Source organism: Erythrolamprus reginae, chromosome 2, assembly GCF_031021105.1.
Source record: "Erythrolamprus reginae isolate rEryReg1 chromosome 2, rEryReg1.hap1, whole genome shotgun sequence".
Lineage (NCBI taxonomy): Eukaryota > Metazoa > Chordata > Lepidosauria > Squamata > Dipsadidae > Erythrolamprus > Erythrolamprus reginae.
Window position 1 is genome coordinate 15155618 of NC_091951.1, and position 14436 is coordinate 15170053.

Below are 14436 nucleotides of genomic sequence, written 5' to 3' on the forward strand. Positions count from 1 at the left end.
TGACGTAACTGCTTGAGTTTGGCTATGAACCAAGGTTTATTGTTACTGTATATTTGCAAGTTCCTGGTTGGTACACATAGGTTTTCACAGAAGTGGACATATGATGTTACAGTATCTGTGAATTCATCTATGTCTTTAAAAATATTCTAGTCTGTGCAGTCAAAGCAAGAATGTAGCTTTAACTTTGCTTTGTCAGTCCAAGTCTTCACTGATTTAATTGTTGGTTTTGTGGCTTTAAATCTTTGTTTGTAAGTAGGTACAAGGTGAATCATGCAATGATCAGAGCGGCCCACAGCTGCTCTTGGTAAGGCGAAGTAAGCATTTTTACAGTTGTATAGCAATGGTCTAAGATATTATTGCCTCTGGTGGGACAATTTACATGTTGAAAGTATTTTGAAAACAGTCTTCGCTAGCTGTAGCCAAAAGAATTTTGAGCAAAAGAGAAAAGGAATAATGTATCATATCCATGCCTAAACAAATATACTCAGCACAGTCTTTCTCTTCAATTTTAGTGATAATTATTTCCGTTCTTCACTTCTACTTCCAGTGAGTGTGTTAGTTTGCTCCAAACTTTCACTTCTGGAGCAGGAAAGAGTAATAATTCCCTCCCTCTTCTTTCTGGAGTCTCCCTTCTTAATGAAGATATTTTGGTGAATTTATTTTAATTCTGCGTAGAAATTATACCCTCCTTACCCCAATCCTGTACTTTTCCCCACTTTTCTCCATGCTGGCTTGTTCAAGCTGTCAGAGCTTTGGTTGGGCCATTAAAGGCCATCTTCCACTCTGCTGTCAGGAAGATTTTCCTGGATCAAGCTAAGTGGACAGCTGTCCATTTGTAATCTATGAAAGCCCTTCCTTCTTTGTCACCCCTACAAGGCAACCTTTGGCCCTGAGGAGCCTCCAGAGAATCAGAAATCAGTTGAATTTGGCAAAGCTCTGTATGTTTCGACTGTCACACTCAGGTGCTAAGTACTGTATATGTCCAAAGCACAATGTGTAAGGCACAATGCCCAAACATAGCAACAGGTAAAGCTCACAAGAACGGTAAGATTCTACCTTACTCAAAATAACAACAACAACAACAACAACAACAATAATAATAATAACAACAACAACAATAACAATAATGATAATAATGATGATGAAGAAGAAGAAGAAGAGGAAGAAAAAGAATAAGTATAAGAATACGAAGAAGGAGAAGGAGGAGGAGGAGGAGGAGGTGGAGGAGGAGGAGGAGAAGGAGAAGAAGAAGAAGAAGAAACATAGAAACATAGAAGTCTGACGGCAGAAAAAGACCTCCTGGTCCATCTAGTCTGCCCTTATACTATTTTCTGTATTTTATCTTAGGATGGATATATGTTTATCCCAGGCATGTTTAAATTCAGTTACTGTGGATTTATCTACAACGTCTGCTGGAAGTTTGTTCCAAGGATCTACTACTCTTTCAGTAAAATAATATTTTCTCATGTTGCTTTTGATCTTTCCCCCAACTAACTTCAGATTGTGTCCCCTTGTTCTTGTGTTCACTTTCCTTTTAAGAAGAAGTAGAAGAAGAAGAAGAAACAACAGCAGCTAAGGATGGTTTATATAATTCAAATTACAGTATATGCATGCCAAAACTAAAGCTTTTCTTACACTCTGAGTCTTCTGCATCTCTCATTTAATTTTCCTCTTCTTTTTTCCTATCACTCTTCCAGAGGCTTCAATGTAGATTTTGCATGTGGACAGCGTACCGGGGTCAACATTGCCCTCCACTTCAATCTTCTTTTTTATGCCAACAAAGTTGTGCTCAACACATTTCAGGCTGGCAGGTGGGGACACCAAGAGGGCCATCAGATGCCCTTCCGAAAGGGCGAAGAGTTTGAGGTCCTTTTCAATGTCACTGAGGCTGGATACCAGGTTGGTACACATGATAAAGGCTCCTTTGGGTTTGTAGGAGCATCTTCATCCAACCTGGAATGAAGCATGAATGTATTTAATGCCAGCTTTCCTCACTTCTTATCTTCCAGTTAGTATTTAAATGACATTCATGTAATCCTTGTTTAACGACCACTGGAAGCTGCAATTTGATCACTAAGTGAGGAGCCACTAAGTATTTTCCTGGTAGAAATAAACTCCTTTTTTCCTGCAAACAAAATGTATGACCTCAATTGAGACTTGATCTCTTCGGCTTTGCCCTCCAACAGATCCTGGTGAACAAGAAGCCCTTCTGCACCTACAAGCATAGAATTCCACCACAAAGCGTGAAGGTCGTCCGTGTGAATGGAGACTTGGAGCTGTACTCTCTGAATGTGACAGAACCAACAACGCAGAACATGGTATGTGATCAGTAGCACCAAGTCAGCACATCCTGATCCTGATCTCTCTTTGGGAATAGATTCTGTCTATCTTTGAATGTCTTTGCTATTCCCTCCAGCTTGGGGTCATCTGCAAATGTCATAAGTTCCCCATCTATTGGCTCATCTAGATCATTTATGAATACCTGACAAGATGCTGGCATTTAGCCAGTTTTGTTCAGTCCATTGATCAATGGATAGAACTAATGTAGAATGTCCATGGCTGTACTTCTGTTGCTTCCTCCACACCTTCCTTCCCCTGCCGTGTTGGGGGATTAATCCTCATTAGAGGCCCCCTCAGGAGTTTTTTGTCCAACTCAGAAGCCAAATGGAAAGGCAGATACTAAGGTTGCTGTTGGCTGTCTTGAAAGTCAATGTTGTGTTTGCAGTCAAGTCATTGGTTTGGTTCATTGATTTTCTGTCTTTTAGATTATCCCCTACCATCATCCTGTCCCCAGGGGGCTCCATCCAGGCATATCTGTATATGTGCAAGGCACATTGTTCAAGAACAGCAGCAGGTAAAGTTCCTTTTCAAGCTCACAGGGAGGAAAAGATCCTACCTTATTCAAAATAATAGCAATAGGTATGAAGGGTGGTTTATATAATTCAAATTCTATGCCAAGGCTTTTCTAGGTTCTTCAAATAGATCCGTCCATCCTGCTTCAACAAAGCCATGAGGGCCAGGAACTTGATTCTTCTCTTCAGGCAAAAATGTAGCAGCTAAGGGTGGTTTATATAATTCAAATTACAGTATATGCCAAAACGAAAGCTTTTTTTACACGCTGAGTCTACTGCATCTCTCATTTAGCTTTCCTCTTATTTTTTCCTCCCTCTCTTACAGAGGCTTCAATGTAGATTTTGCATGTGGCCAGCATACCGGGGTCAACATTGCCCTCCACTTCAATCTTCTTTTTTATGCCAACAAAGTTGTGCTAAACACATTGCAGGCTGGCAGGTGGGGACACCAAGAGGGCCATCAGATGCCCTTCCAAAAGGGCGAAGAGTTTAAGGTCCTTTTCATTGTCACTGAGGCTGGATACCAGGTTGGTACACATGATAGAGGCTCCTTTGGGTTTGCAGGAGCATCTCCATCCAACCTGGAATGAAGCATGAATGCATTTAATGCCAGCGTTTCTCACTTCTTACCTTCAAGATAGTATTTAAATGACATTCATGTAATCCTTGTTTAGCGACCACTGGGACCAGCAATTTGATCACTAAGTGATGAGCCCACTAAGTATTTTCCTGGCAGAAATAAACTGCTTTTTCCTGCAAACAAAATGTATGGCCTCAATTGAGACTTGAGCTCTTCGGCTTTGCCCTCCGACAGATCCTGGTGAACAAGAAGCCCTTCTGCACCTACAAGCATAGAATTCCACCACAAAGCGTGAAGGTCGTCCGTGTGAATGGAGACCTGCAGCTGAATTTTCTGAACATGACAGAACGAACAATGCAGAACATGGTACGTGATCAGTAGCAAAAGTCAGCACATCCTGATCCTTGTCTCTCTTTGGGAATCGATTTTGTCTATCTTTGAATGTCTTTGCTGTTCCCTCCAGCTTGGGGTCATCTGCAAATTCCATAAGTTCCCCATCTATTGGCTCATCTAGATCATTTATGAATACCTGATAAGATGCTGGCATTTAGCCAGTTTTGTTCAATCCATTGATCAATTGATAGAACTAAAGTAGAATGTCTCCATGGCTACACTTCTGTTGCTTCCTCCACACCTTTCTTCCCCTGCTGTATTGGGGGATTAATGAATATTAGAGTCCAAGGGTTCGGACAAGCACACAAGTAAATGAAATTCAGCAGGATTCAATTATATATGAGAAACATATTTGTATACAATACCATACAACAGAATGCAGGAGTACAGATCACAGACGTAATAGTTACAGAAGCAATACAATACAGGGACTAATATAACACATTTATTTATTTATTTATCTATCTATCTATCTATCTATCTATTTATTGGATTTGTATGCTGCCCCTCTCCAGAGACTTGGGGCGGCTAACAGCGACAATAAAACAGTGTACAATAGTAATTTGGTATTGATGATTAAAAATCAATTAATATGAAAACCAAACATACATACATACATACCATGCATAGAATTGTAAAGGCCTAGGGGGAAAGAGGATCTCAATTCCCCCATGCCTGGCGGCAGAGCTAGGTTTTAAGTTGTTTACGAAAGGCAAGGAGGGTGGGGGCAGTTCTAATCTCTGGGGGGAGTTGGTTCCAGAGGGCTGGGGCTGCCACAGAGAAGGCTCTTCCCCTGGGTCCTGCCAGGCGACATTGCTTAGTTGACGGGACCCGGAGAAGATCCACTCTATGGGACCTAACTGGTCGCTGGGATTCGTGCAGCAGAAGGCGGTCCCTGAGGTAATCTGGTCCGGTGCCATGAAGGGCTTTATAGGTCATAACCAACACTTTGAATTGTGACCGGAAACTGATCGGCAACCAATGCAGACTGCGGAGTGTTGGTGTAACATGGGCATATTTTGGAAAGCCCATGATTGCTCTCGCAGCTGCATTCTGCATGATCTGAAGTTTCCGAACATTTTTCAAAGGTACCCCCATGTAGAGAGCGTTACAGTAGTCAAGCCTCGAGGTGATGAGGGCATGAGTGACTGTGAGCAGTGACTACCGGTCCAAGTAGGGTCGCAACTGGTGCACCAGGCGAACCTGGGCAAACGTCCCCCTCGCCACAGCTGAAAGATGTTTCTCTAATGTGAGCTGTGGATCGAGGAGGACGCCCAAGTTGCGAACCTTCTCTGAGGGGGCCAGTGATTCTCCCCCCAGGGTAATGGACGGACAGATGGAGTTGTCCTTGGGAGGTAAGATCCACAGCCACTCCGTCTTGTCTAGGTTGAGTTTGAGCTTGTTGACACTCATCCAGGCCCTAACATCCTCCAGACACCGGCCCATCACTTCCACTGCTTCGTTGGCTGGACATGGGGTGGAGATGTATAACTGGGTATCATCGGCGTATTGATGATACTTCACCTCATGCCCTTGGATGATCTCACCTAGAGGTTTCATGTAGATATTAAATAGCAGGGAGGAGAGGACATAGACAAGTCACAACAGTGGCCACTCCAGAGGTAGGTTGATATTGATTTTAACCAGTTTTTAGAACCATTAGTAAACTTGCGGCGATGTCACAGAGCTGGTTCTGTTGTGGCCAGCCCTTTTTTGGTTTTGGCTTCTGTGCATGCACAGAAGCTGAGATTTTGGCACTGCACATGCATGCCCGTGTAGTGTGCAATGCGCTCACAGCCACACAGCACAGGAGGAAGTGAACTGGCAGCAAGGTAAGTTAGAACCCACCCGTGAGCCACTCATATAAATACAGATAAAAGGACCTAAACCATGCCCAGGCTATGAGCTGTCTCTTATGGCCCCATACAAACAAATACTGTTTTCAGTTTCCAAACAGTCCCCATTAGCTGACCTGTTGCTATGCCTATATGTTGGCTGACCTTGTTACTAAGCTCTATTCCAGTTTATGAACATATACTGACATAGATATCATGCAATCCAGGGGGCAGAGAAGACTTCTCAAAGGAACCTTTCTCTCCTCATATTTGAATGGGCCATTGAGACAGATGACACTTGTTGAAAAAACATCTAGAGCATTAGTAGATTCCTCTGCACTCACCCTTGAGAAATAAAGACCAAAAGTGGATAGCTGATTGTTGTCCATCCTCCCTGATGGGTCCACAGAGGCTGATTAAACCCTTCAGGTATGGATTCCTCAGGCAGAGCAAAGAATTGGGCCATGAGTTTGATTGCTTGTAGCCTGGACATACCTGACATGCTAAGCATATTCAGGTCCTGCTGATTAAATCTTGGTGTGATTGTGTTGCCCCCTACATCCTAGTGGTTGCTTAAGAACTGCAGGAAAAAAAAACAATTACCGACATTCTGCCTTCCATTGAAGACTTGTATACTGCATGAGTCAAAAAGAGGGCCCTGAAAATATTTTCTGATTGCTTGCATCCTGGACATAAATTGTTTCAATTCTTACCCTAAAAATGGTACTATAGCACACTGTACACCAAGACAACTAAACACAAGAACAGTTTTTTCCCCTGAATGTCATCACTCTGCTAAACAAATAATTCTCTCCCCACTATCAAACTATTTACTAAGGCTGCCTTACTGTTAATATTAGTCTTCTCAATGTTCCTATCACCCATATCCTCTCACTTATGACTGCATGACTGTAACTTGTTGCTTGTATCCTTATGATTTATATTAATATTGATTGTTTCCTGATTGCTTATTTGTACCCTATGACAATCATCTCTATTCTATTCTATTCTATTCTGTAGGTATGTATTAGAAATTAGAAGGTTGCAAAATGCTTGCATCTACTGGGACCATCCCACCCACAGATGAAACACAGTTCTTTTAGAAAAGCTCCAGAAATTCACTTGATCCCACCGTCTGACCAAATTGGCAATTGCAATATTTCTTCTTTCTTCAGAAGTACCTCCAGTGCAGTGAGAGATCAGGCATCCAGCCAGTCTTGCTCAAATCACTGATCAACTAATAGAGCTAAAGCAGAACCACTCCAAGGCTGCACGTCTGGCGCTTCCCCCATGCGGAATAATTAATTAAGATTAAGATTTATTAGATTTGCATGCCGCCCCTCTCCGAAGACTTAATTGTTACCCAAGGCCCCTTCAGGAGGTCTTTGTTTGACGTGGAAGCCACATGAAAAAGCTGGCACAGGTTGTGATTGGCTAGATGAAATATCTAAGTTACGTTTTGCTATAAGGTCATTGGTTTGCTTCATCATTTCCTGTCTTCCAGGCAATCCCTTATCTTCAACCTGTCTCTGGTGGACTCCAACTTGGGATGTCTGTCTATGTGCAAGGCACAGTACCCAATCATTCCAAAAGGTAACATTTTTTTGGAGGCTCACAAGGAAAGGCTAGATCTATCTGTCTCAAAATAATAGGGATAAGATTATTATGTTCTAAGTGTAAATTCTATCCTATACTATCCTATAAAGAATTATATCCTAGATTATGTTAAGGGGTGTGCAGAGCGACCCCTGAGTTATCAAGGATGCACATGTACAATGGAAACATGGAATTGCAGCAGATATGCAGGAGATATGTGTAATGATTCAGTCATACAAACCAGATACATTAAAGTGTATAAAATAGTGTTCACTTTAGAAATAACATAGTCAAGTTAAACTTAAAAAGCTCCTTAAAACCAACCTCTGCCATCAGGCATGGGGGAACTGAGATATTCTTTCCCCCTAGGCCTTTACAATTTATGCATGGTATGTTTGTTTGTATGTATGTTTGGTTTTACAAATAAGGTTTTTTTTAACTGTTTCAGTATTGGATTTACATGCTATTTTGTACTATTGTTGTTAGCCGCCCCGAGTCTACGGAGAGGGGCGGCATACAAATCCAATAAATAATAATAATAATAAATAATAAATAACTGTCCAGTCATACACATTCAAATTAGTCAATAATGTCAGTACTATGTACCTCACCAGTTGGGTTTGTCAATAAATCAACTAACCAGCAATGTATTTTTGGAGGAATTAGCATAATGTTGCTTTAAGGACTAGTGCTGCAATCAGATATGTTTCTCTCTGTTATTATTTCTAATGCTTGCTATTACTCTATTTGCTCTTGCTAATATGCTAACTCCCTGATCTCACTCTCTGCTAGTTTTGTCTGTGTGACTATACTATAGACTTGCTATGTGCTAAGCGTTAGTCTATGTATTATGTATGTAGGTAATACTTATGGTATGATATAGAACTCATCTGCCTGGAACCCACACCGCATCTCAGACATCAACACTCTCGAAAACGTCCAAAGATACTTCACCAGAAGAGCCCTCCACTCCTCCACTCGAAACAGAACACCCTACGAAAATAGACTAACCATCCTGGGCCTTGAAAGCCTAGAACTACGGCGTCTAAAACACGATCTAAGTATTGCCCACAAGATCATACGCTGCAACGTCCTTCCGGTCAACGACTACTTCAGCTTCAACAGCAACAACACAAGAGCACACAACAGATTCAAACTTAATATCAATCACTCCAAACTTGACTGCAAAAAATACGACTTTAACAATCGAGTTGTCGAAGCGTGGAACTCATTACCGGACTCAATAGTGTCAACCCCCAATCCCCTACACTTCTCCATTAAACTCTCCACGATTGACCTCTCCCGATTCCTCAGAGGCCAGTAAGGGGCGTATATAAGTGCACTGATGTGCCTATCGTCCCCTGTCCAATTCTCTTTTCTTACCTCTTTTATCTTATATATTCTCTCCTCTATATATATTCTCTTCCTATCCACTTCCCTTCTTTTTACTTCCTATTTTTATATATATATTCATAATGTATATTCTCTCTCATATGTATTGTATATTGGACAAAGAATAAATAAAAAAAAACAAAAAAAAAACTGTGTGTTCTGCAGAGGAGAAATTTTATAGTATTATATTATGTATATAGAACTGTGTGTTCTGAAGGAAAATATTATTAGCTAGCTGCTGTATGTATAGAACTATATATTCTGATATCTGGTTTGTATATGATTGTTTGACTTGTATATGTATGTAGTTGACTATTTACTGAATCCTCCATTGTATATATGTAAAATAATATTTATTCTCTTAGTTATTAGTCTTATATTCTCTGTTTTTCAATTTAGGATTCTAATATTATAAGCCCAGTGTGAGATACTAACAAATATCTTTCAATACAATAATAATATTACCAGCCTTATTTTGTCTTACATATCAGACATAGAAACATAGAAACATAGAAGTCTGATGGCAGAAAAAGACCTCATGGTCCATCTAGTCTGCCCTTATACTATTTTCTGTTTTTTATCTTAGGATGGATATATGTTTATCCCAGGCATGTTTAAATTCAGTTACTGTGGATTTATCTACCACGTCTGCTGGAAGTTTGTTCCAAGGATCTACTACTCTTTCAGTAAAATAATATTTTCTCATGTTGCTTTTGATCTTTCCCCCAACTAACTTCAGATTGTGTCCCCTTGTTCTTGTGTTCACTTTCCTATTAAAAACACTTCCCTCCTGGACATACATTACAGATTACACATAACATCAAACACAGAGCTTACTACATCAGTCACAGTGAATCAGCAAAATGAGCAGAGAGAGAGAGAGAGAGAATCATGCTTTCTGGCTTCCTCCTTTGGCAATTTGCAACACTACTTCTTAAAGCTATAGTACTTCAATACGTACAAACTTTCATTGTTAGCTTTTTTATATATTTCAAACCAACTGTTTTGTACTGAGTACTAACAAATTATTTGATTCAAATTGTCTGTCAAGATTAAAGCCCTTGTTAATTCTTTGGAGAGTTCTACCTCCTGTTTTTTGAAACTCCAAATAATTCACGAGGGTTAAGAACATGATTCTTCTGTTAAACCAACAAAGAGCATCCTATGTATTCTAGCTTCAGGGCAGAAGAAAAGGGGGAGGCAAAACTGTACTCTGAGAGTCCTGAGCCAACCAATTAAAGTTTCTGTTGCTTTTTTCTCTCTCTGTCTTTTCCAGATTTGAGGTGAATTTTGCCTGTGGCCAGCATGATGGGGCCAACATTGCCTTCCATTTCAAGATTTACTTTAATTGGGAGAAAATGGTGCTCAACACATTTCAGGCTGGCAGGTGGGGACATGAAGAGCATCATGAGATTCCCTTCCAAAAGGGTGATCATTTTGAGGTCATCTTTATTGTCAAAGAAACCAAATACCAGGTTGGTATATGTGACAGTGGCAGGGATGGGCTTAACATTTTTTAGCAAGGGGTTCTATGCCTGGCTTCTGGGTGGGCATGGCTATGGTGAGGATGGCCTAGTCAGCCTCCTGCACCACAGTGCAGGGGACACTTTTTGCCCTCTCTGGTCTCTGGAGACTTTCCTTGAGCCTTCAGGAGAATAAAAACAGCCTCCCCAGGCTGTATACAAATTTTTGGTAGGCCTATATTCACCCTCCCTAATCCCTCCCCGTGCATCCTGCACTTTTCTAGCATCCAAAACTGGCCACATGGAGACTTCTGGGAGGGGCAGGGTGGGGTGGGTGGGGTGGGGCCAGCTAGGAGTGGAATTTGGAGGTTGTACGAACTGCACAGAATCTTAGCTAGAAATTTTCCCTAACCCCTGCAAACTCCCAGCAGCCCACCCCTGAACAGAGGCTACTTTGGTACTGCAGGTGTTTGCTTAGAATGAATCATTAATACTGACTTTCCCAACTTCATATCTTACATATACTATTTTAAGTGATGTGCCAGTTGTCCTCATTTAGCAACAATTGGGGCTAACAATTTAGTCATTATGTGGTGAGGTCACTAAATGAAATCCTGGCTATGTTTATGATTGGACTTCAGCTTTTATTTATTTGGACTTGGACTTATATGCCGCCCAACTCCCAAAGGACTCTTTACTTTTTCTTTGCTTTACAGTCCTGCAAAGCTTTCAAATTTATTTATTGGATTTATATGCCGCCCCTCTCCGAGGACTCCAAATGTCAGGATTGGTTGCAAACTAACTATTTTAACATAGTTGAAATGCAAACCATCAGATGTTTTTATCTCCTTGCTCCCGAATGGAAAACATTTTGATGGTGGTGCTCCCGAAGAGAAAACATTTTGGTGGAAAAAATGAGTATTGAAATAAAGGCATCTTCCTTTTTTACATGAACACATTTTGACTTTTTTGACCCCCATATAGGCCCATCTGCTCAGCTTTGGCATGGGATGTATTCATGGCAAAAATCAAGAGGTTTTTCCTGAAAAGAAATTGTATGATCCCAATTGAGACTTGATCCCTTTGGCTTTTTCCTCTGACAGATCCTGGTAAACAAGAAGCCCTTCTGTATCTACATGCACAGAATTCCACCACAAAATGTGAAGGTTATTAATGTTAAGGGAGACGTGGAGCTGCAATCTCTGAATGTGACAGAAAGATCAATGAAGGAGAGCATGGTAACCATTATCAATATTGATATGTTGGTACCTTCTGAACCTAAAAATTATTTGCCTGGTTGACAGAGGATATGCAGGAAAAGTCAATCAGGGAGAGATCCTTTTATTTATTTATTTATTATTTATTTATTTATTAGATTTGTATGCCGCCCCTCTCCGAAGACTCGGGGCGGCTCACAACAACAATAAAAAACAGTATAAGCAATGGAACAAATCTAATAATAAGAATTATATAAAAAAACCCAACTGTTAAAAAACCATACAACACATACATACCAAACATAAAATATAAGAAAGCCTGGGGGAGATGTCTTAGTTCCCCCATGCCTGGCGATATAGGTGGGTCTTGAGTAACTTGCGAAAGACAAGGAGGGTGGGGGCTGTTCTAATCTCCGGGGGGAGTTGATTCCAGAGGGCCGGGGCCGCCACAGATAAGGCTCTTCCCCTGGGGCCCGCCAAACAACATTGTTTGGTCGACGGGACCCAGAGAAGGCCAACTCTATGGGACCTTATCAGCCGCTGGGATTCGTGCGGTAGAAGGCGGTTCCGGAGGTATTCTGGTCCAATGCCATGAAGGGCTTTAAAGGTCATTACCAACACTTTGAATTGTGACCGGAAACTGATCAGCAGCCAGTGCAGGCCACGGAGTGTTGTAGAAACGTGGGTGAATCTAGGAAGTCCCACGATAGCTCTCGTGGCCGCATTCTGCACGATCTGAAGTTTCCTAACACTTTTCAAAGGTAGCCCCATGTAGAGAGCGTTGCAGTAATCGAACCTCGAGGTGATAAGGGCATGACCGACTGTGAACAATGACTCCCTGTCCAAATAGGGCTGCAACTGATGCACCAGGGTAACCTGGGAAAATGCCCCCCTCGCCACAGCCGAAAGATGGTGTTCCAATGTTAGCTGTGGATCGAGGAGGACGCCCAAGTTGCGAGGGGGGTCAATAATTCCCCCCCCAGGGTAATGGACGGACAGATGGAATTGTCCTTGGGAGGCAAGACCTGCAGCCACTCCGTCTTGTCTGGGTTGAGGTTGAGTTTGGTACCATATAGTGGCTCTTCTGCTTAGCACTTCAAGATCTATAGACTACAACTGCTTTGACCCCAGCTAGCAGCCTCATGAGCGGCGGGGCATTGATTATAACCTGGAATCTTGTCTATTTCAGCTGGTGCCTTACACAAATGAAATTCCTGGAGGTTTGGAAGTCAACAGGAACATCACAATACGAGGCTCTATTCTGAAGAATGCTAAAAGGTATTTGGTTTCCTTTTCATTTGTGTCATTTTGGACTCAGGCAGGGGGGTGGAATTGTAACCATTGGGCATCACTGTCTTTCTACAGTCAGGGCCAGAAGTCCCAACCTGCCAGTGCCTCCCAGGCATCACACATTTCAGCCGATTCAGTCCACATTTTATTCCTGCTCACAAGTTAGATACCAGGGTTCCAGTTAATCTTTGCACAGCGAAATGTCAGTCTTAAGGCCTTTCATAGATCTTATATGACTTTCCCATCTCTTGTGCACTTCCATAAAGAAAGCCCAGAGGACAAGGGAAAGGCAAAGCACAATTCCACACATAATCTGTGGAACTCACTGCCACAAGAAGAAGTAAAACTTAGGGAAAGATTGGCCCTACTTGGACCAGGAGGCTCTCCGCACAGTCACTCAGGCCCTTATCACTTCCCGTCTTGATTATTGCAATGCACTCTACATGCGGCTACCCTTGAAAAGTGTTCAGAGATTGCAAATAGTCCAGAATTCAGCCGCGAGAGCTGTTATGGATGTACCTCGGTACACCCATATATCACCTTTGCTCTGTGAGCTGCACTGGCTTCCTATTAGTCTCCAGGCACAATTTAAGGTGTTGGTTATTACTTTTAAAGCCCTACATGGCTCAGGGTGTTCTGTCGGGCTCTCTGGTAAAATCCTCCTGAAAATTCACAGGTACAAATTTCAGACACACACACATTTGAAAATTCAAAACAATGTTCTTTATAATGAAAATTCACTTAATCCTGCTGTTCTGTTTGAAAAAACTCCCTAATCTTATGTTCCCGGGTCTATTTGACCCGGACTGCAAATTGATCATTTTAGGTACTTATATTTGGTCTTTTTGAAAGCTTTTTTCACCTGGAAACAAGTTTGAACATTTCTGCACACAATGGAATGAAAATTGAACTGAAAAAATTAATCCTTATTGGTTTATTTTGCACATAAATGTGCCTCCCCCCATTTTTGTGAATTTCTTTTAGGTTTATTGATAATTTTGCCTGCAAAATGCATTCTATTTTATTAAAGTTGGTTTGGGATTGGTAGCTTGAACATTTCTGAACATAATGATATGAAAATTGAACTGAAAAAAATGATCCTTATTGGTTTATTTTGCTCATAAATGGGCCCCAATGCTTATACTCAAATAGGCTTATACTCGAGTAGGCTTATACTCGAGTATAAGACAATATGGTCTTCTATTCAAAAATAAAGCAATAAGAATCATTTTTTTCAGTTCATTTCTATTTTTCTTATGCTTAAGATTGTTCAGTTTAGTATATCAAAACTTTTGGGGGAATATTCCTTAGAGATTTGTAGCCTAAAAAAATATAAATTGACAAAAAATTCAGAAAGCATGGGGGGAGGGGCTTTTTGATCAAAATAAAAATATAAGCCTCAATTTTTTCAGTTCAATTTTCATATCATTATGTTCATAAATGTTCAAACTAGTTTTCCAGTGGAAAACGTTTTCAAAAAGACCAAATTCAAGTACCTAAAAAAAATCATTTTGTCCGGGTCTATATGACCCGAAACAGAGTCAACGTGATTTTTTTTTTGCCCAGAAAAAAATCCCCCCCCCCACAAATATTTTTATGATGATCAGGCATGTTAAAATGAGTAAATGAATTCCTAAGATATTTAAAATATTTCAGATTTGAAGCCTGTGTAAATATAAAGTGAAAATGTTTGCAAACAGCCAAGGGGGTGGGGAGGGCTTATTTATGATTGTAAACAACCAATAAGAAACATTTATTTCAGTTCATTTATATTTTTCTTATATTCAGAAATGTTCAAACTACCAATCCCTCACCAAC